Here is a 27,600-nt window from a genome sequence, read left to right on the forward strand (position 1 = left end):
CATTTTATTACTAAATAAAAATATCAAAGGAATAAAATATATTATTTATATAATACATTTCTATGCCTATTAGGGAATGAAATGTAGAATTCACGTAATACATTTCATTCCCTAGATATTCAAAGTTAAATAGATATCAATGCGTAGAACCATTGTCTTTGAGAGACTTCAGTTCCAAGGAAATGGAAAAGTACACATTTTAAGTCGTCGAAAAAAGGCAATACGGTCTAACTTTTAAGCTCTTGCTTTTGGACGCTGCTTTTAGGAGCAAAGTCAGCGCCCGAGTTGGTTACCCGTTGTTGATTAGTCTGGGTTGATTGTGTGGAAGAGGTTAGGATTTGCCGCGGAACAGAATCCGATCAGTTGACGGGTGATCACACAGATTCGCCCGTGGTCGGTGGAACGAGAGGAACAAGTCCATTTATCAGAACGCTGCCGAAAACAGTAAATGGGAGCAAGACTCCAATTACATCTCAACACGATACGGTTTAAATCTCTCGTCCTTCGGTTCGAGGACAGTTGGGTCAACATCAAATCAGAGAGTTCGAGCACTCGAGCAGGCACTAGGTTACGTGAAAAATGGAGTACATGTCGATCCGATGGTACGAGAAAACCAATCTTCGCTCTCATCACATACTAAACAAGACTGGGCGATAAATTTTCGAATCGATTCTAAGCGTCGTCAGGCAAGTGTTTCAATTCTTCCACCTGAACTCTATAGTTTATCTCGCACTTCATTCAAGAACTTTGCAGATTTAATGCGTGTGACAGGAAGCTGAGAAACTATAAATTGAGAAATGAAAACATATACAACATATGTAATATTTTCATATATAAGGCATAATTAAACATTATTCCTTACATACGAAAACATATGTAAGGCATAATCTATAATTATTTCAGATAAAATATGATGCTAAATGCAAATTCAAATGATAAGCTTGGAAAATGCCTTGAATTTAATTTTTTATTATTCTTAGTCGCACATTTGTGTGAATGCTAAAGTAAAAATGGTGGCTTTTGTACATAAGTTAGAGAACAGACAATCAGAGACAATCGAATCACTAAATTCTCCACCGTGAGAGACGGAAAGATCTTGTAGTATATTAATTAATTTTCTCTTCGTCAAGTGCATTCATCCTTTGGCGTCATTGATTTACGTATTTTTTCCTTGAAGTCATTCCACATTTTCAAGCTAAAATGTCATGGGTGAAGCTAAAAGTTCTTCCTTAGTTATGGGAGCAACAAAATATGAATGTAGTACGAACTACAGCTTCTATTTTTCTAAAACTTAAGCAAAAATAATTTCATAACTTCGTTTCTTATTATTACTTTTTTACTACGATGTATTACTACTATATTACATTTTCCTCACAACATTTTCACCGGAAGGAAAAAATTTTGCTGCAATCGTGCTTCATTTTCAACAGCAGGTCATAATATCAAACTTGAACTTACCTGATTTGAAACCTGAAAAGACTTTTCAAATTTTTTTTTCAGAGGTTTTTCAGAGGTTTAACAGGAAGAATATAATGTTTAAGTTCAAACCGTTCCTGTATCCCTTTTGCTATTTTGCTCACCCCATGGATGCAAATTTCCTTGAGGTTGATGCCAGAGATGCCGAGAGCTGTAGTTAGAATGTGTTGGTGGTGAATGGTGGCTCTTACACTTATTTTGTAAGGAAAAAAAAAACGATTCTGAGGGGAGATAAGAAAAATTGATTTAGCCAATGAATCAAAATAGAAAAAAGAGGACAAAAAGGTAGAATTCAGCAAAGGAGTGGCAAATTCATACATCATTTCTCTGTACCCCCAATGTCAATAAATCATCTACAACAGATACTTCTCCATTGATTCACTACTAGACGAAGCAAAAATTCTTCATTTTATTTTGATAAAACAATGCAAAGTTTTTGACTTATAATTATAAAGCCCAGCACATCTGCTAAAATTTCAATTTCCAATGATTATAAAAGGGAAGGAATGGCAGTTCAACATTCAGTAAAAATGCTTGAAAACGCTACGTTGAAAAATTTATTTTGAAGAAATAAAGCTATCATGATAAGTAAGTTTCGCGGAAGTAATCTAGAAAGCTTATGACGCAACACTTAAAAGGAATTTCGTACAATCTCTGAATCGAAATCAATTTCACATTGAACAATGGTTGTACGTGGAACTATTGAATTGGAATGAGTGGATTAACTAGCAGAGGTTAATTAGATCCAGACGGAAGAAGCGTCATGCATGCCATAACACAAAATAGAAAATAACCAATATAGACCAAACTGAAATTCTCTTCTCCAAAAATTAATCTTGAGATTAAAACGCGCAATGCATTTCATATCGCGTCACGACCTCAACCTTTTCATTTCAAAATTGGATCCCGTCCTCAGTTAAGCAGGGGGACAGGCTGGGAGTTGGTGGCGGATATAATTTATATTAGTGGGTATATATTAGCTTCCCTCATCCCAAAGATCCCCACAGAGGCATTATCTACACAATAGTCTCCCGGAATCCGCAAGTTCATAATCGCCTGCCCGCTCCATCCTGTTCGAGCTCGTCAAGATTCAAATTGAAGCCGCAACACGCAGCGCTAAGTCGGCCGCGGCGTTATCTCTATAGAAGGGAGAGTTGTCGATGAGGAAGAAATGCAACTGCCATCTATCTCTCATCCTTAGACTTACCCGCGTGAGAAAGAACGGTTAATCCAGCAGGGGCAATATTAATTCCAAGGAGAGTCAAAAATAAAAATTTGCAAGGCTTTCTCAACCAATGGATTTTGACAGAAAATGCTTTAAGCGAACATCCAGGAATGAAATGAATATTAGGGATTTAATTTCAAATAAGAATTTCTATTTAGAAAAAGCAGTGAATAGTGTCACAAAATTTCCCTCCCTCCCGTTTCTTCCCCGACTGAATTTTCATGCACGTTGTGATTACCGCGGATAGTAAGAGGAGATATGCTATTGAATTTAAATAAAATTAACTGGCGACAATATTCATAAAGTAAGAAAAACAGAACCCGTTTTGACACAACTCATACCATTGCTAGGTGAAGTACCTATAATATTGCCATTGCATTTTACATGTTCGCAAAATAAATCCCAAAATATCTGCCCAGGGTCTAAATGTGTTGCTACTAGGCTAAATATCTTCGATTTAATGAGTAACTCTCTGTCATATAAACGTGGTAATAATTTATGAAGACTAAAATTACTTAACACAAATGATCTTTCGTAGCCGCCAGTACACCGAGGGAACTATGGTGATATCTTTAAGCATTGCCTTTGCATTGAAGGGGGATAATATAGAAGGAATAGGACAAATAAGAGTCTATCGATAAATAAATGTTATAGGAAATAGCGTCATTACTTAGATGAAAAGGATCTTATGAACCTCCAATTTTACCAGAATATTAAAGTACTTGATAATTAACTAAACTAACAGACAAATAACAATAAAAGCGCTGTGCTTAGTTTTTTTAAACCGCATTGCAGAAATCTTTAAAGATTGTGATCATTTCATTAATTTTGATGCTGCTGCTTTACATCACTTAGAAGAAGCCGCTTAGTCGGGTGCCAGTAAGAATAATGAATATGCTGGTCGCTAGTTTAAGTATTAAAATGAAACGTTGTCTACTTTCAAATAATGCTTTCCCTTCCATTCGATAGAAGGGTAATGAATTAAACATTATGAATTAACCGTGCTTTTACAATTGACGGCTACTTGTTTTCAACCTTCTCCCTTGATTCATTGCTTTTCATTCGTCACTTTTCGGGATACAGTACACTTTGAGAAGCTTTTTGAATAATTTTCAACTCGTTACTGAGAGTTAAAACCATATTAGTCATTTTGTGGTTGAGTTTTCACATTCTTTTCGCGGAAATGATGAAAGTGAAAAAAATGAAGTTGTACTTCAAAGCCTGAGTGCAAAAAAATTATTTTTTTTGTAATGTTCAAGTTGCTTATTTATTTAAAACAGGTATCGATCTCAGTATGTAGCACCTCAACCATTCATTTAAGGAAAATAATCATTGATTTCATGGTGACAGAGCAGTAATGATATTTTTCTAAACTAGCTTAATACGTTTTTTTGCTAGGGATTTCTATCCAACAATTAATGGATCCATCTATCTAAGAAGAGAATTTGAAGAAAGGTCTCCATGAATTAACATTTCCATAGCCATGAGAGAAAAAGCAGAGTGCACTACTGGGCAGCCGAAAAGCATTTCGATGTTTCCCCAGAGTGAACCCAGGAAACGCACTAAGTTTGCCGAGGCAAAAGGGGAGGCAAAATCAAATGGATACCGGTGTCTTTGGAAGGTTAGTCTTTTATTGCAGCGAACCATTTTATCTTGTCAGAGTATAGAATGCGTGGCTTTTGACCGAAAGGATACAATGGCTTGGGGCCTTTCCTATCAAAATTCTCCTTGCGGAAATGAGTCCCACCACACACACATTTTTCCGGGTATTTACCGCTGCTTCGCTGACGTGGTCACTTGATTTATTTGCGATATTATACACGTGACATAGGTACAGCCCTGACCACATAAAACAAAGAAGTATACAAGATTAGCACACCTCGGAAGCCTTGGCAGCATTTTCAATGTAGTAGGAGGCTCATGCAAAGGAATTAGCTACCCTACAATGAACTCCTTGAATGCGTTTCCTTCCCACTCATGGAGCTTATGGTATGGTATTTGGAGGAGGCAGCTGACAGGTACGGCTAATTTTGTCACATGGAATCGTGGGTAGGATGAGTGGACACAAACCAGACGTCGGTTTTGGTCCAACCAAGGAAACCACGGCTGTAAGCCCTATCCGGTGTAAAGAGCGCCATATTTGCAATTATCTAAAAACCCTCAAGCAGGGATTGGGATACATAGAAAATATGAGCTACTGCCGGGATCTTAACCTAAAATCTAGCCACCACGTCAACCCAATTCCTCCTCAAAGACTATGTCTATATGGGACTCTATGCTTAGCTACCTAAGCCAACCTACGGCTTGAATCCCTGAGAGGGCATAAGAGATAGTAGTCCGTCTCTTGGAAACACAAGGTGGCAGTTGACGAAGGAGAAATATGGCCAGCGAGTGGGAGGACTCAAAAACAAATAACAGCAAATTAGGTCATTTCGTACTTTACATTTGATGGGACCAACTAGAACACGATGACTTAAGCCTCAGTATAGACGAATATAATAACGTCACGATGGCATAAATGGAATAAACGCCAAGATCCATGAATAATAGTTTAGTCATTGGCTTCTTTTTTCTAATTAGGTTTAGAAACTGAGTGGTATCACTTTTATGCCTTCATTTTTTCTCACAAAAGTCATAGCAACGAGAGATATAGAATGCTGTAATGGCTCTTGTTTTTCACCGAGTTGGTTGATGTCTGATGACTACAGTTTTGTCTGCAAGCCCGCCTGAAGCTTTGTGTCAGAATAAAGTTTGATATTAGATGGGCCTATATAGATATTTACTGCAACTACCGCTACTTAAAGGCATAAATAAAGCACAATCTTGCATCAAACTCCACTTATGACCTGAAGATACTGGCGGGATTGGCTCTGAGATTGCGGTCCCACTGACATTAAACAACAAGGCGGAAATCCGTAAGCGATGACAGTAGTCATAACTCACTTTAGCACTGAGTGATCGCGGGTCAGGTTTCAATCCCCTCACCAATCCCCGAAATTTTTTTCATGCTACGGCCTTGGCCAGCGAAATAGAATATGACAAACAATTTTCACGAGATTCTCCTATTCCACTCAAGGAAGTCATCAAGAGTGGTAAAGTGAGTTGTAGCGATCGCGTTGCATTCTGGAGAGAGGAAGTGGTTGCTGATTGGCTGAGAGGCAGCGTCCATCCAAAAGACGTCTTCTACCTTCCTCCCAACCCCTATTTCTTTCGGCCTCACGTTCCCCACTTGAGAATTCCGAGGAATATGAGGTTGGATACGGGAGTTCCACCCTCCGCTGCTGTGGCCAATTTTGACCGATGATGGGGAGGGAAAGGCAGCTGGAAAGACCGTTCTCGCCACGGTACGACGCAAGGTATATATCTAAAAGGACCCAGAGAAACCCAACACTCGCCCCTTGGAATATTGCCATCTCCAGAAATGGGAGAGGTGGTGATGATGACGACCATTCACAAGTGGGTCTATACTACTATCATTTCTTCAAATCCCATTTCCTGTACAAAAAAAATCCCCCAGCGCCGACTCGACTTAACTTTTTTCTGTCTATTAAAGGAGTCATAAATCAGAGTAGGCATCAATCATTTCGGAATATCTTTGAAAATATTATCATGCATGGAATTTACTTACTCTGGCGCACACAGCTGTTCGAGGAAGTAATGCGCATTATGAAACGGATTTTACGTAACTGATCGAAGGCCCGAGTAGATATGAACGGAATATTCTTATATTTATTGTTTGAAAAAAGGAATTTTACATTTCTTGTGATACATCAGGGGTGACTTTCCCAAAGCTTTATTTACCCACCACATACACCATTATAGCCCGGTCTAAATAGACATTGACCCTTGCATAAATTGCCAACAAGGTGAAAATTTCCCGGAGCGTTGAGGATACCACTCTTATGAAATCCTGAAAAGTCCCCATCGATCCCGTGTGGGCAAAACTTTTTATTCAAGGTCAAAGGTCACAAAAATGGGTTTTTTGGATTTTTCTGCCAAACGGTTGGTTTTACGATAAAAATTGCTCAGTTCAAAATTGTAGAACAGTAAATTTTCTACAAAATTGTCACCATACTTTTGTCTACAAGATTTATCATTTCTGAGATAGAGCCATTCGAGCAATACACGTGTTACGTGTCCAATAATGTTCAGAGAGCGCAATAATATAGTTATGCATATTACAGAGAATACAGATACGGGTACTTTCGATTGGCTCTATCTCAGAAATGATAAATATTAGAGAAAAAAGTACACTGATAATTTTGTAGAAAATTAACTGCTCTACAATTTTGAACTGAGCAATTTTTATCGTAAAACTAACCGTTTGGCCGAAAAATCCAAAAAACCCATTTTGTGACCTTTGACCTTGAATAAAAATTTTTGCACACACGGGATCGAATGGGACTTTTCAGGATTTCATTAGAGTGGTATTCCTAACGTTCCAGGAAAATTTCAGCTTGTTGGCAATTTATACAAGGGTACCCCCTTTTTTTGGGCTATTAACCATTGTTGCAATTAATACTGTTAATTGCGAAACGTCAATGAGTCATCTTCGTCATGTCAAAAAATTCTCTAGCCTCTAAATATGCATATGCAACTCTCTTTTTCTTTTTCTTCTGGAGATAACTTGCCATATTCAATTAGAGTATCACAGATTTTATAAAGAAGGTACAATACGGTGTTCAATTTTCAAGAAACATACTCTTTAAATATTTTCCAATAAATGAAATGCTCTAGGATTCTAAGTCAAATTCCAGGTCATTTGCATCGCTGCAGATATGTCAAACGTGAAGTTGAGCACTCTCATTAAACTGATTGATTCCAAGCATTTATTCAATGTTTTTCTTCACAGATATCACTCATAAAATGCGTTTACCTGAAGGTTAGCTAAGGTGATTGATAGTAGACTTCACCCCAGACTTTTCCAAAGTTGTAAGTACATCACGTAAACATGGTAGGTTGGCCATTTTTTTCCCAATGCCGACACTTACCACAAAGAATTTTGTTTCGGATGCCATTAAGTTTCACCTTAGATATGAGCCCAGGACTCTTCGGTCAGAAGATAATCGCACTACTAGCTAGGCAACCACGCTTCTCTATTTCAGGCAATGTTCTTGCCATGTATCAACCATTTTTATCCAACCGCTAGAGTTTATGGTGGGCATGGTAGCCAAGTGGGTAGAGCGCTTGGCTACTGATTGAGGGTCCTGGGTTCAAATCCTTTTCCTTCGGACACCCCTACCTAAAATATTCGTAATGAGAGGTGGCCAAGGAAAAAAACTTCCCCATTATCCTGAATCCACAAACCACACACCTATGGCTTAGTTCGAAGTGAGCTCTACCCTCACCTATCCTGTTCAAATCAAAATTCGTATCGAAAAATTGATGACCGGTTTTATAATGTCTGGTTAGCGATAACCATCAGATGATGCTGCCTTCAGCTTCACCTGGCGATATCTCAAATCCATGGTTAGATTGTAGTCTGATCTTAAAAAAGAATGTAAGCTGAAGTTTCAACCTTCCCCAGGTAAAGTTAAAGGCTGTGTCATCTTATGATTAGCACTAACCAGAGAATATAAGACCGGCTCTGAGTGAGTAAAAATTTTGCTGGCTTTACTCATATATAAAACCGTTTGTCGGAGGGACAAACTGAGTTTCTTAGTTGAAACGCAGAATGAAGACTTTGAGATGGGTATAATTCCGTCGGGAGCTGATAAAGAAGTGAGCAGATTACGCCAGGCGTTTCGAGGCCAAGGTCAGTATATTTTGGGAAGCGAGGAGAAGTTTTCAGGAGAATAAAAGACATTTTTTTAAAACCTCAGCCCCCATTTCCCGCAGATGGCCAACCAAGCTGAATTCAATCGAAAATCCAATAGCCTAACACACCCATTACACTCCCAAATTCGCATCTCCAAAAATCCCTCTGAATGGAAGCCATAACCATTAATGCTGTTTACTCTTACAATACCACTCACCCTTATGACCTAGCCCATGTTACTCCATTGCTGAGAATAATACACCCGAGGATTTTCCAGTCGGCTTCTAGATGTGCTTCCACCAAAGTAACATTCAAAAGGAGTTGGCATTCGTCATTCAAGACATTGACAATAGAGTGATTCGAATTTGACGGCGAAATAAGCTACCTCCAGGACTATTTACTAAATATAATTCGTTATCTCAGGTGTTTCTTCATTCTATGACTCGGGCGTTACTTTTCATTCTGTTAATTGAAATTAATAATTGCTCGTATAATGTATCGACTCCATCTCTTTTCAATGCTAATCCCCGCGAGTGTAAGTACTCCATTGCAAGTGGCATTGGGCATTATTAAACAGGGTGTTTCAGGAAGACTGTGCAATACCTCAGAATGTGGTTGGGGAGATAATTTTAAGCATTTTTTGTCCTATAAACATGAAGTGGAAACTCCTTACTTACTGAGCAATGTCAACGCAAAAAGTTTCAGATGAACTTTGAAGTTACCATGAAAACGAATATCCTTGGGTATCCAGCATTTTCGACATTTTATTAACTAATATACCGGAGAAACCCAACACTCGCCCCTTGGAATATTGCCATCTCCAGAGATGGGAGAGGTGGTGATGATGACGACCATTCACAAGTAGGTCTATACTACTATCATTTCTTCAAATCCCATTTCCTGTACAGAAAAAAAATCCCCCATATAAGGGCATCAAGTCATTAATTTTGGTCAAAAATGCGCGATAATAATTGTCCGAAGCAATTAATGTTTGAGCATAATAAGACGAGAACTATTAACAAGTATGAGTGCCAACAATACGGTTGCGGAATCTCCCCCATTTTCAGATTAACCATAGCCACGCTTCGGACATTTTTTATTTATTTATTCTCAAAGCACCAAATACAGCTCATATTGGCCACTTTACATCGGGGTATTCAACAACTTTAACAAATAAACGTACACGAACAACCATGCCCTGGACAGGGGAAACTTACCCAGGCGGAACTTGAACCCGCGACCTCTTGTTTGGCAGGCGAGGACGTAACCCCGCCGCCACCGAGGCCGGCGACATTTTTGAAAAGCTATTTATATGTACGCAAATTGACAGCATATATTATGAGTCTGAGCGACAGAGTGGGGTCATCTCTATGTAATCCTCTTGCCGAAAATATTACCTATTCCATCTCCTCACCGCTGATGTATGGGCTTCATTTAACATTTGAGAGTATGAACCCCTTATCCGTTTGAATGAGCAATCGTTGAGCGCTTTCGTATACCTACTTTCTTATTCTTAAATTCTCACGCACCAACATTTCAAGCTGGCTCCTTTAGATGAGATTATTTGGACGAAGAGCCGTTGATGAATCTCAACAGCAGCGTAGAATGGAGGCAATGGCTCTTAAAAGGACCTCTTTGGAGCATTTAAAAAAATGCTAGGCGTTTAATCTCATTCGCTACCATTCTTAATATGCTCTTCTCCATCTGACTCCCGGAAACTTGATCTGAGATTGCCTCGATGTCTCCTTTAATAGCATTGGTATCTTCCAATCCGGGGTGTTCTGATTTTTAACACAAAAAATAGTTTGAAATGGCCCAGAGGTTATTATATAACGATGTTAGCGTTCTGGGTTTTTGAGATCTTCAATTGTTACAATTCTTAACTTTCTTGGTGGATCGTATTTATGAAGTTTTCTCGGTCGTTACACCAGGTCAACAGAATTCCAAATGCCATTGTTTCATTAAGTCTACCACCGTCTTTGGGGCACAAAAAACATTAGTTCAACTTACGAGTTCAAGAAAATGTCTTTTTCTTCCCTGAAGACGTTGACAGATTTTCTCTACTCAAACCTTAGTATTCTTAAACTCATCGGCTTGGTGTGAAGCCCGAGAAAGTTTTATTTTCATTTTTTTTAGGTTAAACATGCTAAATCTTCTATGTTAATGATCTCTTTAGTACAGAATATGAAGATGAATAAATGGGACTGCGGAATCTCAATGGCACAGTTTAATGCTCATTGTCGACAGAATACAGTAGTTATTTGCTCATACTTTCAAATTAATAAATTCTTTGGTGCGTTATTTATAAATTTTTCGTTCATTTTTTTAAATTTCAAATGCTTCTAATGCTACGATGCCTTACACTGAAAACAAACTCGACAAAAAACGCTTTTTACCCTTATGCTACTGAGGGCAGTCTACCTTCAGATATTTATGCCTGATCCTTGTTATTCAGTACATTCCTATCTAGTTAATTAAATGTATTTAGACAAAGGTCTATTATCCATTATTTTCCTAGCTGCTCATACCTTTTAACCATAGTAATCTCCACAGTAGAAGATGTTACAGTAAATAGCGAAAATTTTCACAATCTCTTTTTATGATTTTACTTGTTTAATATAATGAACCTATTCAGTTTGAACTTAACCAAGCCCCGATAAATCTCTTTGGTAATCATATTGGGTTACCCACAATGTTTTCCTCATTTAAACGTTTATTTACTCTATCTAACTTCGAATATTTAACATATTCTGCTTGTTTTTAGCAAGTCATGCGTTGCTAGAAGTGATCCATCGATCGAGTTTTAAGCCAATAATAAGTAATGGAATAGAAGTGTATTCTATTCCATTACTTATTATTGGTTTAAAACTAACGATACTACCTTGAAATTTTTAACTTGATTTCATTGGTCATTCATAATTAAGGTTGATTTCATTACCCATGGCTAAGTATAAAAATTTATTTTTACCTCTTATTTTTCCAAAATATATATTTTTCGTTTTGATTCATGATGATATTCGGCATAACAGTACCCACTTAAGTTTTTTCGGCTGAATATGCTTTCAAATCATCCCATTCTTCAGAAGTGAGTTGAGTTGCGATGCCTGTATCCAGATTTTGCATCCTTTGTTACGTAGCTGACTTATTTCCTTTGGCACATCGCTTTCATTAACAAACCTCACGCTAACAGTTGTCCACCCAAATTGGGCACTTATCCATACTGCACGTGAGAATTACTGCACAAAATGTGTTATAATTACTTTGAAATCAACTCTACATAAAATTACTCACGCATTCAAGAGCCTCTTTTCTTCGAATGCGGTGAAATATATTTTATTTATATTTTGCCAACAAGAGTCGCCCACACTCCTCATTGCAGATAGCTCAGTAATTACCGAGAAAATACTCCTGAATATTCCTCGAGTGCACTAAAATGACAGCATAAAATGATGAAAATTTCATAAGAAACTAAATATTTTTCGAGATAGAGAAAAGCTCTTCAAATACCCAGCACGAGGTGGCAATTAGAATGATGATTACGGTTCCATATTTTCGCGAGCAAACAATGCTCTGCTACGCCTCTGCTAAAAGTAGGGAATATTTCCGGGTGACGAGGGGGTTTTGCACCGCTGGGTGTGCTACATAATTGCCGGTACTTTCAGTGCACTGCCGTAAAATGAAACGTTCAACCAACGACGAGAATGTGCATTTTTTCAAAGGGGTTATTTAAGCGAATTGGGATCTTTTTATTCTATAGTGAAAAGTAAAAAAAACTTTGAAATTCCAAATAAATCTTTCAGACCAGACCGGCGTAAGTCACAAACCTATAATGACCACCTGCGGTCAATTGACCGTTCGCCCTTTTCTTGAGATCCATCATTTGTTTTCCCTCCATAAGTTTACCTATAGAGTGTAGAAGTGTTCTGATTATATTTTAAGGTTAGAGTTAGTGTGAGAAAAAATTTAAATTTGAAAAAAATATTAATTATTCCGAAAAAATTATTATAAAATAAAAATGTCTCACTTGAATTGTCAAAAAAAATAATGCGTCATGTGTGTTAAATCACAAGTAGTATTTCAAAACACGTTATTTCCTGTAGTTTTCTTGGTTAAAAACATATAGCAGAGTAAAATAACAAATAGACACTATTAAAATGAAGCTCTATTGATTCGGTCTCAAGGTATGTATTTCTTTTCTCTCCTAGCACAATCCGGTCCGGTAAAAATGCATAGAAGGCAGAGAATAAAAAGTCTCACACAAAATTATTTCAAAAACACAACGTTCTGAGGCGAGGGTTAAGGGGTGTCAGACCGTTGTATTTTTGAAATTTTTGTAAACAATTTTGTATGGGCGTTCAAAACAGTTTTGTGTATTTATTGCATATGAATTTGTATAAGACGATATCGTGCCACGTCGAAACCTAGGTCACAGTACATACATGAAATACTTATGCGGAATTATAAAGTTTTCTTTACTTTTCATTATGTTCAGTACATTCCATAAAGCCACGCCTGAAACAACTAATTTTGCCTTTTTTTCATTTGTTGATGCAGTTTTAAATTATTTTGCGATTCTAATATCGAAGTTCCTCTTTTTAAAAACGATGATATTCAATTTTCGGTATTTACTGATAAATATTTCTTGAATCATAAAATAGCTCTATTTGTCAGATAAAACAGCTGCTGTAATATTTATATCCAATAGATTTGTTTTCCTTCTGGGTAAATCTATACCTAATCACGGAGGAACCGGAAGCTGCATACTAATCAATAAATTAAATTAGCTTAGCGGCAGTTAATGTGATTGAAAATATTAACGGTAGAAAAATAATTAGAACAAATCGTAAATTGCGATTTGATTAGATATTTTATGCTCACACACTGAGAGTCAAATACAATTTTTGGTGAATGAGTGACATAATCAAATGGGAGATCTCAAATTTCTAGATTTTTGATAAAAAAAAACGGAAATTTTGCAGCCAATTATAACTATCGTGGCAGCTAAATATTTCATCGTTAGAATTTACACCACAAAATAAAGCGTAATTTAGATATTTCCTGAATGGCGCAAAAAAAATTATACACTTTTGGTGTTGCTTAGAAGGAACATTGGGTTAATGTGGGTTAATAATAATACGCTCAAATCTTTTATAAAAAAATTGCTGTTATTTAGTCTATATTTAACTTAGATGTGTCAAAGTATCTGCAAAATGGCCAAGTAACATTATTTGGCTATGAGGCGTCACCTATTTCTGGTTCTAAATATATGATATATCGTTTTTAACAACCACTTACTAACTTTGCTAACTAACCACTAACTAACTTTGCTCAATTTTCTTTAAGTCGCAATAAAAATGTAATTAAATCGTAACTGTATGATTGGTCGTTCAAGAGAATAAATTCCATGAATTCTTGGTGAACCCTGGAGTTATTAAAGTTTTGCTTCAGATATTATAATTGTATTACAAATTTCATCTAGGCCAAAGCAATTTTTGTTGTGATATTCCATCCGAATTGAGATTTTATAGTAGGCTCTCTGGCACAAAGATAGTGTGCTCTGTTACGAAAATGCCCTTGAACTAGATATTTTGTATTTGCAATGGAAACGCAGGAGATACATATATATTTGGATATCATAAAATTGTGATTCATGTAAAATTTTCCATCGGTATTAAGATTTCACCGAACATTTTCTCTGTTAAATTTGCCATCGGGCCAATTATTTTTACCCGCCTGGCTAATTAAATTTAATTGGTTGTATAATATTTAGCTGGTCCAACCCCGGTTATGGAGAGAACCCAGGCTGAATTGGAGCTAAGCGGATTACAAGATAACCAATCTGCATTTAGACTCAAGGGAATGAAAAATGAGATCGTAAAACAGATGGTCAAGTTACGTAAAATATATGAGGCTCCCGCGTAGAAATGAATTGAATCACACTTCCTTTTGTGTTTCTGAGAACGTATTCTTAGCCGCAGCGAATCTTTTTACACTTTTTCCCTTTTCTTCCTCTTTTTTCACTCGTCCGTCTCGTTTCTTTTACCTCGCTCCACTTCTCCTCATCAACGCTTTTAATTAGCGTCATGTGACAAGAGGGTTAAGAAGGGGATGGGAGGGTTGTGGATCCCTTTCCCCACCCCTTTCCCTTACTTGCCATCCCCTCCGGGACTTTCTTCCCCCATTCCACCCCCTTACCACTCAAGACACCCCCCTTTCAACCCTGTCCAAGAAGATGTACATCGCACCCTCATCACCAGATCCTTAAATGAGGAAAGCCTACATTCCCGTTCTGAGAAGACCTCTACCTCTCCCTTCACCTTTCTCTCCTAGTCACGAAAGAAAATAAAACTGTAAATTATTCCTTTCCCCAAGCCTCTTCCTCGCTCTCTTTCTCCGCAGCGTCTGGTTCTTTTTAAACGCAATAACTTCTCTCGACACATTCTTCTCCTCCGAGACGTGTTTTCAGGGATGTGCAGAGCGAGATTCCGGTTGTGTTCGCTGTGTATATAAATGGCCTCGGGTCCCTAAGGGAGCCAGAAGGGTTAAACTCACGAAACTAAGCCTCTTGAGGACTCCCCTAATGATCCCGTTTTGTTCGCAGCGTTCCCGTATCGACTCATAATTGACTCGTTCCACAGAAACTGATGCTATAATTCCGGACGCTATTTGTCCGCCTGAAATAGGGCGTTTTTCGTCGCTCCAGGGTCGAAGCTACACTTGACCATATGGTCCTTATTATTGCTTCCATGGATGTAGTACGTTTTAAAGCCTTTTTATTGAAAAAATCTAGTTCAGCTTCTTGTTTCGAAAAAAAACCCTAGCGTACATGTGTTAGATTGAAAACCTATAAATAAGGGATAACTCGATGAGTGCCTGTCAAGAAACATTATTCAAATATAGTACGTTTTTTTATTTTAGTTTATTCGTAGAAATAGCCAATATTACTTTTGCCAATGAACAACTGGAAATATTATTCTAGGTTCCAGATTTTTTTATTCTTCAATCAGAGCTGCATGGGTATATCTCTGTATTTATATCTCTTACGAACAAGAATATTTCCATAACCTTATTAGGTAATCCATTTCATTTGCAGAGGCAATGTGTAGAGCATGCTGTAAGTTATTTCATTTTATGATGTTAATGGGTAAAAATAGCGTCAAAGTTATGGAACACACTATGTAAAAGTCATTTATTTAATAGTTTCGCATGCTCTTTACCTATTTTATTTCTTGATTCAAACCAAATCACAAAATAAGACATCTTGCATTGAAAAATAAAATGGATATAAAATTCATTGGAAAAGTTAACTCCTGAAAAGACATCATGGCAGCCGTAAAATTACGCAACACGATTTAAATAGGCACTACTTGAGCGCCTGTTTGCGGTTGGTTCTACAGAATATTAATAGATGACGCCGTATACGCGTTGCATTTTTTATAAACGCCCCGGAGTCATTTAGCTAATGTTTCGTGGAGTACTTAATTTCGTTTTTTGGTAATTTTTTTATAAAAACCAGAAACGTCACGAATAATAGACTGGTCAAGCTTAAGCGATTCGCACCCTTAATATTAAAGGCCAATGTTGTTGTTGATTCGACCAGAATCACAAATCTTGGACCACAAATAAACGGAATCACAAATAAAAAATTAATTGAATGTAATATGCAATGGAGAAGATAACTCAGGAAAAGATACCGTGGCACCTATGAAACCACACATAGTTGGATCTAGGGGGAGGCACTGGGGCACGTGCTCACCCCCAGATCCTTAAAAATATGCAAATTTTTAATACTGTATCATTATCATTGAGTCCGTTTTGTATTACGAGGTATCCTTGTGCGCCCCCAGAAAAAAATTCTGGATCCGCCCCTGAAACCACACAACACAATTTCAAATGTATGTGTGCGACAATATGCGTTTAGTTCTTCATAATAATGATATGGTAATGATTTTTTAGCGTTAATTTTTTTATAAACACCCCAGAGCCATTTAACTAAAATTTCGTCAAATGCTCAGTTATATGGTATGGTATTTGAAGGAGGCTACCGGCAGCTGAGGTCATTTCCGCCACCAGGGAAGGGTATGTAAGGAACGGTGGAGATAAACCCGGCGTCGGCATTAGCCTACTCTTAACGAAAGGCGTCAATGGGGCCACGACTTAACGTCCCAACCGACGGACGGAGTATTGAGCTTGAAATGTCCACCACACTTCATGTAAGCAGGGAAGTCTGAAAATTCTCTGCCACCGCCGGGATTTGAACCCGAGCCCACGGGGTAGGAATCCAACATTCTAGCCACCACACCAACCTGAACCCCCACTCACAAGGGAGACCATGTACCTTGCTCCGCCTTTTTCAATGCCGTATTTTTTATGGCCTTCGGAATGGTGAACATATCTCTGAACTAGTAGTGGTTTCGTTGAATGGGCCTTGGTTTGGCCGTAATAAATTAATTTTCATGCGGTATTTTTCACAAGCCGTATATAATTCCAAAATTTCGCACTACTCATCAGACGGGTCAGGTGGGGTAGTGGTAGCGTACGTGATTCCCACCCAGGGGGCCAGGGTTCGGGGGTTCGTCATTACAGTTTATTTTGTTGTCTTCATTGTGATCATGCGGTGTCAGTTAGATTTTCGGTAATTATTTTGTAAGAAATAGAACCATGAAAATGAAAGAAGACAGCTCAAGCAGGAGTAATTCGAACTCTTTAATATTAATGGCCAATGACTCCACCACGGGTATCTCGAAAAGAGCAGGGAAATAAATGAGCGGCTGAACGCGATGAAGAAGAGTAATACGTGGGCACCTACTTGGGAAAGAGCGGTGAGGATAAGCCCAGTGGTGGGTGGTGGTGAGATAAGGCGGGTGAGGGATGAGCTAGGCGGTGGTGGGGGTAGGGACACCTCTGCCTCCGATATAATCGACAGGTAGGTGTCGATCGAGTCGGAGAGGAAATAAGAGAGTGGCGTGACAATCGGATCGAAGGGTTGGAGGGGAGGGGGAAGATAGGGAGGGTGTGATTGCGTATCGGGAGTCAGAGGGAGAGAGGAAGGAGGGAGAGATAGGGGCATGTTGGAGTGATTTAAGGAAAATCTACTGCAGGGTCCGAAACAGAAATTCCTTTCAAAATACTCCTACTAAATTTAATGACATAATGTTTCCAAGGGTGGATATATCCACTCCATCCGAATAGTGATATGAAATACTATGTCAAGTAAAAATAAAATGTGATCATTATTAAATAGAAATTCTTTTAAATTCACTAGTGAGTGTAGCTAAATTATTGCTTACCTTTTATTTAATTTCCTCATCCGGTTCGATCATATGGTTACATCCCGACTTCATTTTTCAATCGATTAAGTTCTCACACTCTTTTTTTTAGTGGGTATCTATTATTTTGGTCAATTCCATTTCCGGTCTACGCATCCTCTTTGTCCGTCTTATTTTTTTGGGTGATTTTCTGGAACTTTCCATTATGCCTGTACAATGCTGATTGTGCAGATAGTGAGGAATGCATTTTTGATAGACGGTGCGTGTGCGCTTTACTGAAAAGAAAGCCACAATGTCCGTACTATACTGATTTTGCTGGAAGAGGGGATCGAATTTTTGATTGCCGGTGCGTTTGCAATTTTCAGAAAAGAATGGCGCACCAGTGGAAAGTTCTAGAACGCACGAAGGGGGGGGGATGTTCGGGTGCTGCGATGCCTTAAAAACTGCACGCATCATTCACTCGAGGCCATTTTCATCAAGAGTTGTAGTGCGCATAGCGGGTGCCCGAAGGTCCGTGGAAGGGAAGCTCTACAATTGATTCGGAGAAGCCGAGGAAGGACTCTTGCCCAAGAGTCAACAGAATCAAATTTAAGCTTGGCGGCAAACTCCGTATCTTTCATTTCTCACCGATACTGTCCCTCCGAGAGCACCATCTTCGCAGTTCGGAAACCCTCAGCGTCAGTCAAGATCCTAAGTCTGAGTGTCCCCTTGTCAACGAGAGGACGAGAGGACACGAAAATATTCTTGCTTATCTTCTATTTTATAGTTTCAGTCCTCTTTTCCCCAGCATCCTTATGCTGTTCCTGTACGTGAATGCTTTCATTCATCGTCATAGACATCTTTAAACACTGAATTAAGTGTATGCAATCAAAATATTTTTGTAGAAAAAAGTCCAATAAATTTACAATAAAAGTATATGAATGCGTAAACTACGAAATGCGTCCTGAACTTAGTAATTAGGCCAATACCTCGAAAGGAAAACTTTCAATGCCGTCAACATTTGTGGTTATGAATCACTAACAAAATACTTGGTCCACTTCCGCTAGAGAGTTATTACTTAAGGCTGTGGGAAATATTCGTAGAAGCATCTCCTTTTCAATAATGACGAAAATTAAATGTAGCTATTGCCGCGGTGGGACCTCTTTAAGTGCGTGCGAATGGGGGCGGGGGAAGTAGCGCGGGAGGGTTGTGTGGGCATCGCGACGATGGCTGCTGCTCCTGGGTAAAGTAGGAACCTGCGTCTCACAGCCTCTCCCACGCTGAGATGCGAGATACTGCAGTACGGAGGAAATTATCTGTCAGGAGAGCCTCAGGCCGAGGTAGCGTGTGTTTGTGCACGTGCTGATGCCCGTGAGTGCACAGTAGAGACCAGCGGAGGGGTGGAAACTGGCGATATATATCGCAGAGGAGGAGATACTGTGGCGTCACCGCGAGAGAAACGGTAGAAATCAGTGTGCGATGGTTTGGGAAAGATGAAGCGGGGAAGGTAGTAGAGGGAATCACGGAATCTTCCCTCTTCCTGTATGAAATCATTTCAGGCTTCACTTGGTTGAAATGCGATTTATCCATGGTAAATATAAACTAAAAATAGTAATTTCCACACTATAATATAAAGCTACACTAGCGATCATAGTTTCGGTATTGAATGAATCGGCAGTAGAGTTTAATATTCATCATCATCATTACTCAACTATCCTAAGATTGGTTTGACGCAGCTCTCCATTCCTCTCTCCTATCCGCTAGCCTTTTAGTATCAACGAATTTCTTCTCTTGTACATCCTTTATAACCTGTCCTATGTAACTCATTCGGATCCGTCCCTTGTCCATTTACCCTTCCACCTGTCCTTCCACGATCGTTTTCATCCGGCCATCGCGTCTCATAATGTGTCCTAAGTTGTCCCATGTTCATAGTGCAGAAATTATCATTTGTAGTTTATATTCTATCATGGCTTCCCTCTCCCTTCGTCAATTGATGGATGATTACCAAGCAGTAGCTCTCGAGCAGGAGTGAAGTACGTATTTTTTACATGCTTTATCCACAAATATTGGCAGCATTGGAAGTTTATCGTTCAAAGAATTGGTCTTGCTACTACAGTCTGTAGCATTTCACGTATTCTTATTCCTTTATTGTAAGCCCTCCAAAGGCATTTTAAATCGGGAAGCCGGAATGAGTGGATGAATGATGGAATTTCACAAATTCCCCTAAATTGTCACTGCAATAAATATTCTTGATAAACTAAATCGGGTAAGCGAAAATGTCAAAAACTTTCTGCATCATGAAACGTAGAAATAAAGTCAAAAATTTTAAGTTTCCGTAGGCGTGAAATATACACCCAACTGACGTCGTGTTATTTATACCAAATTTATTCGAAAATTTTGCACAGAATATGTTCAAATGTATGTTGAGAAAGTATTTAACACTTTTTGCAGGTAAAACTTTCAAAAAAAAATCGATCCGAATCTGATGACTATCCGCTAAATCGATTCCACCTTAAATATCTTCGATAGGATGTCGCACGAGAAAAGATACGCAAGAAATATGTGACAACGATACAAAAGATTCTTTTTCTAGTATCTCAACGCACTAGAAGGAAAATAATAACAGTTAAAATTGTTTACAGAATAAATTAGACTGATAAAACCGATGGAAGGAAGGGTGATTATATTCACTGATAATGAGATGCAGTTTAAATGTGTTCTGAATAATATAATAGAAGAAATAACCTCGACAAAGATGAAGCTATTGTCCAAGAAAGAATTTTATTCGTGGTTTAGGAGTCAAATGCTATATAAAATATAGATACAGAGAATTGAGAGAGATGTATGGTCGGAACGAAAAGACATTTGGAGATTAAGGAAAATTAATAAAAATAACTTTCTTAATCCACATACATTCTCGTCGCAAACTGCCGCATACAATAAACAAAGGGGAGACAACCAAATGCACACGCAATGCGCGTCAATGAAACAAACTCATCTCTTCTTCCAGACTCCACGAATTTTAAGAAAATGCATAAGAACTCTGTTTATTTTTTTTGTAGATTAGTGTAGGCTTATCAAATGGGTGGAGAAAATGGGCATAAAATGCGTTGAGAATGACCAAAATGTGGAATTACAATTTTATAGCTATTAGTTTTATGTTTACTAATTTTACTTCATTGCTTTTTATTTATTTACTAACAATGATGAGTATTTACTAACAATAATGAGATTGATAGCTAATTCCATTCTATCATACCTGAATCAAGGCAATTCTTTTGAAAATGATAGTAAACCATGTGTGATGTTTACCGTTCTCCAAAAATATGTGCTCTGGAGTCGAAGAACGAGAAGGGCATCTAACACCAGTAGCAATATAAAATCTAGACTGGTTGAAAATATGAGAGAATAAACTGCAATGATTGCAATTGATATGATCTGTATCGTTCTAAAAAAACATCATGAATCATGCCGATATACATTGTAGCCTGAAATGGCCAGTCACGTGAATATTACACTGATTAAAAATCTAAGGTTGCATTTAATATAAGAAACTGTGACGATTTACAAACTATCAGAATAAGAATAACATAAGGAGTGCTCTGATTTAGTCCGTACGGAAGTTGATACACAAGCGGTTTGTGACACAGAGGATACAAAATAATAAAAATAATATATATTCTCATTTTTGCAGAAGATAAATCCAAAGCGACAAAAAAACGCACAAATTTCAATACAACAAGCCTCCCCTAAAAATAAAATAATGTCCTCGCATTTAACGGAATAGACTTGTGGTATAAATACTGTATATAAATGTAATGGAAATATATTCATTAATTTAATTACTTCCCTAAATTGAATTACTTACAATCGAATTTGCCGATGCCGTAGATAAAAATACTAACAGCAAATACTGCCGGAGGTATGACAAACATCTATCGAGAAATTCCACGTCCATTTAGATGTGTGTGATTGAGAAGTTTCAACGCTGGCACTCAAAAATCCGTTGATCAATAGCCGGTGGGACGATATGACGTAAATTTAGATGCATGGAACTGCATGGAAAATTAGGCTACAGAAATATTGTAAATGAGTTTTTTTGATACATTATAATTAGTGTCTACATCTTGTGGAAAATTCTTTCGTGATCCATCAGTGTAGGACTTAAAATTGTGAACTTGTTTTGTTAGAATTGTATTGGTATTGGATCGTTAATGGCCAGCCTCGGTGGCGGTGGGATAAAGTCCTCGCCTGCCAAACCGTATGTCGTGGGTTCGAATTCCGCCTGGGTAGGTGATCCCTATCCAGGGAATGGATGTCTGTGTTGTACGTTGCTATTATTGGAAACCCTCGTAGTAAAAGGCCGTTATGTGCTGTTTACGGAGAACTTGATAGTAAATAAAACAAAATAAATGAAACTGTTGCATAAAGCATCGAGGTCAAAGTTAATCTGGTTTTAGGGGTTATTTTAGTCAGAACATTAATAGCTTAAATCAAAAAGTGCAAAAACATAATAGCATCGCCCTGGTGAGATTTTATTTGGGCCTTTATTCTTCGGGATGAGATGCTTACCCACGTAATGAGATTCATCTGGCACTGATTCCCTATCCCCTGAGGGGAGGAATTTGTAAAATTATTTTTTTAAACCTCTTATATTAAATTAAAGTATCTGATTTATTAAAAACGGGCTGTAAATTATAACAATGCGGGCTATAATTTTTCCCCGACAAATTTCATGTTGGAGCAAAACGTTTACTATGTGATTCGACAATTTATTTTAAACAGCTTCTGATATTATAATTTAATTTTCCCCAACGGAAATCAAAGTTACTTGGCAATCGAAAATAAGCACTACACTTGGAAATCATGATGGCAAAGAGGAAAAAGCAAGTTCAAACTATTCCACTTATTTTTTAAAGTCCTGGAGTAAACTCATTTTTATTTCAATGAATGCAATTGAAATGAGGCCATACTAAATTTTCTCTCCAGTGGAGAACCCCGCAGAATGACCGAATGCAGTCACTTCCTAATGAAGCAATCAACGCCTCGCATTAAAATTCTGAGCACCCACAGACTAGTGGAAAGAATAGATGACTTCTTCTTCGCCGAATTTTATCAGCAAGCAGCATCCAGGAGTTTATCACGAGTCCAAAAAAAATATTGCACCAGACTTCCTTCAAAACTTGGAAGCGTAAACCTTCGAAAAAGAAAAAAAAGGAACGAAGTTTATTATTGGAGAAACGAATCAGGGATAAAGAGGGAAAAAAAGACAGGCTTAACTCGGGTGGTAAGAGAACTAGAGACGCCGCGTCGTCGCCCAACGCTGCCGTGCTGGGCTGAGTAAATTAAAGAACGTGGTGAGGAAGATAGAGATTTTTCGGGATTTGGAGCTGAAAATTTTTCATTATCGGTGTTACAGTGCGAGTTGGGTGAGCCACGCTGAACGAAATTCGATTACAAAGTTGCATTTATTGCCTCGAACAGATATTGCCACGTGCGAAGACGCAGAATTCAATGCTACTCTCGAACAACACAATGCTTCATAACTTGGCGTTAACACCACGTCATAAGAGTTATTACGGTATTAAAAATATATTTGGTAAAAATTCCTAAAACAATTACTGCGCCAATATCGTTTGGCCACAGTAAAGAAAAATTCCTATTTAATATACCTTGAACAAAAATTATACAGATGAATAGATTTTAAAGAAAAAATAAAATTTAATAACGAAATATCAATTACTGATGTAATAAATTTTAAGAATTAAATAACATTGCCTCAGATTGTTTTCAAATAATCAATCGAGTTAGGGATAATCAATCGAGCTAGGGAAATAATCTATCATAGCTATAATCTATCTTTTCTGATAATGGAACAGCTGGTCCTGCATAAAGATTTCATATTCATTATGATCCTCATTTCTTTTAAAAATGTACGTGATAGAGGAGTAAAGCTAAATAGGAGGTGAATATGAACGATAGTGGTAATTAAATGGTGGAGTAGTGTACAGTTAAATTAAACAGAGATAAAATTTCGAAATAACAAGATGATTATAAAAGGGGTTCTACCGGATGTTTACAGGCAGGAATTCGTTGATAACCTGGACTGTGTCCCATTACTAAATAGACTTACCTATTCAATTGTAATTGAGGCCAGTTATCTTTCATTCCATTCATCGATCTCATCGTCTTCCTCCCCTGAAATGAGATATCCATCGATAAATTACTATTAAAGTGTTTAGACGTTATGCTTGAAGGATTAAATCAACGAAGAGTACGGGTTATAAAAACATGAGCTCTCTCATGGAAAATTGCTGTTTTAAAGAGGAAATAATTCGGCTATGGAATCCTCCAAAATTTCTTTTTCCCATCGGAATTGGATTTTAGAGAGATGGATAGGTATTGTTTTATCATATCCACCAGGAAAAATTCACCCACGTGAATAGAAGCGGGTAGTTTTTATGAAAGTTAAGCAAACAAACCATGTTGTATGCAATGACCTTTTCAAATGATTACTGACACCTCACAAATTACACTTTCCCTTAAAACTATGACAGAAGGGTAACAAAAATTATGATTTATTTTTAAAAATTGTTATTAAAGTTAAAAATTATACTTAGGAAATCGAGTTGGAATGAAACTGGTAAGTATATGCCATTCACAAAGGTAAAATATGGCATTATAAATTATCGCTGACACCTCAGAAATTAAACTTTCCCTTAAAAATATGACAAAAGGGTAAAAAAGTAAGTTCTTTCGAAAAAGATTCTTACAGTTAAAAATTATACTTAGGAACTTAAATATGAACAAAACTGGTAGGTATTTGACGTTCACAAAGGTCAAATACGGCTAAACCGTAAGAATAACGTAGGAAAAGCAAATGGGTAAAAGTATCAACAAAAAAATGGGGGAAATTTCCAGATTTTAGGTCGGGTATTCGGTGAAAGCGACCATAAAGTGAGATAATTTGCGTCATAAGGGATAGGTGGGATGTTTGCGAAGGGAAAGATTATCCGTCGAGTGAAGAGCCGAGCAGATCCCATCGGCGGTTTATTTGCCTGCGCTGAAAGCGTAAGGATTTTAGGCGGGTCCACAGCCTAGAGGCATTACCACTAGAGAAAGTTTAACACATGACATCACAACCGAAGGATAACCACTATCTGTCTGAATTATTACCCGTCGTGACCCAAAGGGATAGTATGAATAATATATATATAAACACGGATATGTAAACAATATGGAAAATAATACAGAAAGTACGTAAGTTACATATTTCAATCGTTGCGAGTTACAATGGCCACAAATGGAAAACATTTTTTGCCAGGTCTATGAGCATATAAGGTGCAATTAAGAAATTTATGGAGTAAAAAATGGAGGGAGAAATAGAGGTATTGATATACAAAATCATATTGACATCAAGAGTCAAGTCTTTTAACCTACTTGAATATTTAATAAAGACCAGATTTTCCTGGGGTACTCCCATGTAAATCAAAGCCAAAAATTGAATGCAATAAAATACGTTTTCTACTGTGTGGGGCAATAGACGCTATTGATACTCGTGGTTGCGCGGAAGAGGCAGTCAAAAAGTCCTGTCTCTCCTGAGTAAAATATGTTAAACACCTTAAATATGCATTTTTAAAACAAAAAATTACATGTAACCATGCATTTGTCAACTCCAACTTTTTTATGCGTATACAATATTTGTTGATTATTTGATCAAACTTGTAGGTGGCGAATTTTAACCCCTATGGTGCTCTCCCAAGCTGCGCACCTTTAGAAGAAGAAGTCGAAGAGGGGTGAACAATGGAACCACATGAAGTGAGAAACGACCTCTCAGCCAAAGAAAAGGAAGAATCCGGAGTTGGGGAAGGAGATCTTGAGTGGAGACGTGAGTGAGACGGACAGAAAGAAGGGAACAAAGTTTCCGGAGGAATTTCGAATCACTGTCTCTTCTTGTTTACCTTTTATCCGAGAGAGAGCGGAAAAATTTATCCAGAGAGGAGAAGGAGGAGGATTCAGAGAAAGAGCAAAAACAATGTGAAGAAAGAAAAATATAGAAGGGAACGGGAATGGTTGGATATGGGAAGGGGTGGGATATTTCTCTCCACCTTCCTTACAGGACCGCCCGGTAGCCTATACTATCTCCATCCACCCACGGCAAGTTATCCCAAATCACAGCTCTACCGAAAATAAAGAATCCCTCGGGCCCTTTGCCTGTGGGACGACCCCGCCGCCTACCGAACCAACCGCACCGTCCATTTTCGAAGGGAAAAGCGATATCGGTGTTAGAAGCGCCCCCGCGTCCGTCATGGGCCCAAGTTTGCCTCATCTCTCCGCTTGCACGAAAAAAAAACAACACGCCCGATCACATCCATACCCACATATTATGCAAATGCGCGTTCCAAAACTCTCGAGGGGGATTAGTTTGGAACAGAAAAGGGCAAGTTGTGGGCGGAAAAAAATCAGGGATGGGTGAATGGAAAAGGGTGTAGCGGCGATACTAATTTTATTTTTTTGTTCCGAGCAAAAAATACCGTAGGAGAAAACGCGGTGGTAATGGCTGCTAAAGTTCCACCTCCCGTGGGTAACTATGTAACCAGTGAGAATTTCTGAATTCATCCAAACACTCCTCATTTACGATTGATTAGTATGGTTATAACCATGGGACTGACCAAATCTCTCCCAACGTGGGGCGAGCATGATTCTCCCTGCTATAAATTTATCTCATTATGCATTATGCATCATTGGATGCTGAGAGCATAATCATTGGTGTCAGAGAGCATAAGTATCTGATAGTTCATATCAACTAATCTAATTTCTTACAAGTTTTATAAAATGCAAATATACTTATTTCAAAGAAGTTATTAGACTCTATTTTTACCCATAAACTAGAAAAAGCAACCATAAGCATAGCAATGCTCCATGGTTTATTGAATTCCGTGATGTTCTTGAAAAATTTGAGATATTTGGTGTAGTATGTGTCCTCTATATTCAGATGTACACAAAGCACTCCATGATATGCAAAGTATTTCTTCTCTCTTTCTTTTTAACTAGATTCTTTCATTTTAACCAAGCAACATTTTAAGTCGAAGTACTACTTTGATGGGACACTAAATAAAGCCTAAAGTGCATTATAAATCTTAATCTGAACCTGAGTGAAGCTTATAGAAAATAATAGAATTATAATTATCATGCAATTTTTTTAAACCCTGAATCAGAATATTATTTCCCTATTTGAACTTTTTATCAGGGCTTTTGATAGTAAATAAAAACCCGTTTAATGAAAATGAAAATACTAAGATATGATGGATGAAAATTTTGTATCTTGATAGATGGCAACCCCAATAGCGGAGGTATTTCTATTTGAACTCATGACCGATCGTCAGTCTTCCTTCGCTGCCTCCACAATGGAAGGCGATGCGTCCCGATATTTTTTATCCAACCCTTCCGAGGAAGGGAAAGTGATGGTCACGCCCAAGTGTTTGCACGTCCACTTGCTCACGGGCGGTGACATGAAAGGGTTTAAAAAGCTGCAACCTCCGTGAATGGGGGCAAGCTCACTAACGGGAGGGAACGGTTGAGGGCCTTTAGTGCGAAGGGGCACGTGTACGGAAGGGCAGAAGGGGTGCTCCCTCCAATGGGTGCAGGCGCGAAAAGGTGGGGAAGGTTATTTATATCCGCTCGACAGGGAGAGAGAGATAGGGCTGCTGGAAGGAGGTGAGAAAGATGCAGGTTGGTCTGTAGGGGTATCACCCCCTCTCTTTTTTTTTCCCCGCACGTTAAAGGCTTTGGTGTCGTCGGGTGCTATCACGTGTGTAGAGGGGTGGGTGTCCATAGATGGAGAATGATCGATCAATGGCGTCCTAAGGGGGTTGCGTGGGGGGGATAGCATT

The 27,600-nt window shown here is 38.2% G+C and overlaps 1 long non-coding RNA gene across 3 annotated transcripts in view; it reads right to left on the reverse strand.

Moving 5' to 3' along the window:
- Positions 1-27,600, reverse strand: part of LOC124154136 — a 628,788-nt gene that overhangs the window by 51,620 nt on the left and 549,568 nt on the right. For 2 of the 3 annotated variants that reach the window (XR_006863841.1, XR_006863840.1), the window contains exon 5: positions 23,837-23,905. The exons of the other annotated variant lie outside the window; for it this stretch is intronic. This is a non-coding gene — a long non-coding RNA (uncharacterized LOC124154136). Of the gene's footprint in view, positions 1-23,836; positions 23,906-27,600 lie in introns of those variants that run through there. 3 annotated transcript variants of the gene reach the window in all.

Source organism: Ischnura elegans, chromosome 2, assembly GCF_921293095.1.
Source record: "Ischnura elegans chromosome 2, ioIscEleg1.1, whole genome shotgun sequence".
Lineage (NCBI taxonomy): Eukaryota > Metazoa > Arthropoda > Insecta > Odonata > Coenagrionidae > Ischnura > Ischnura elegans.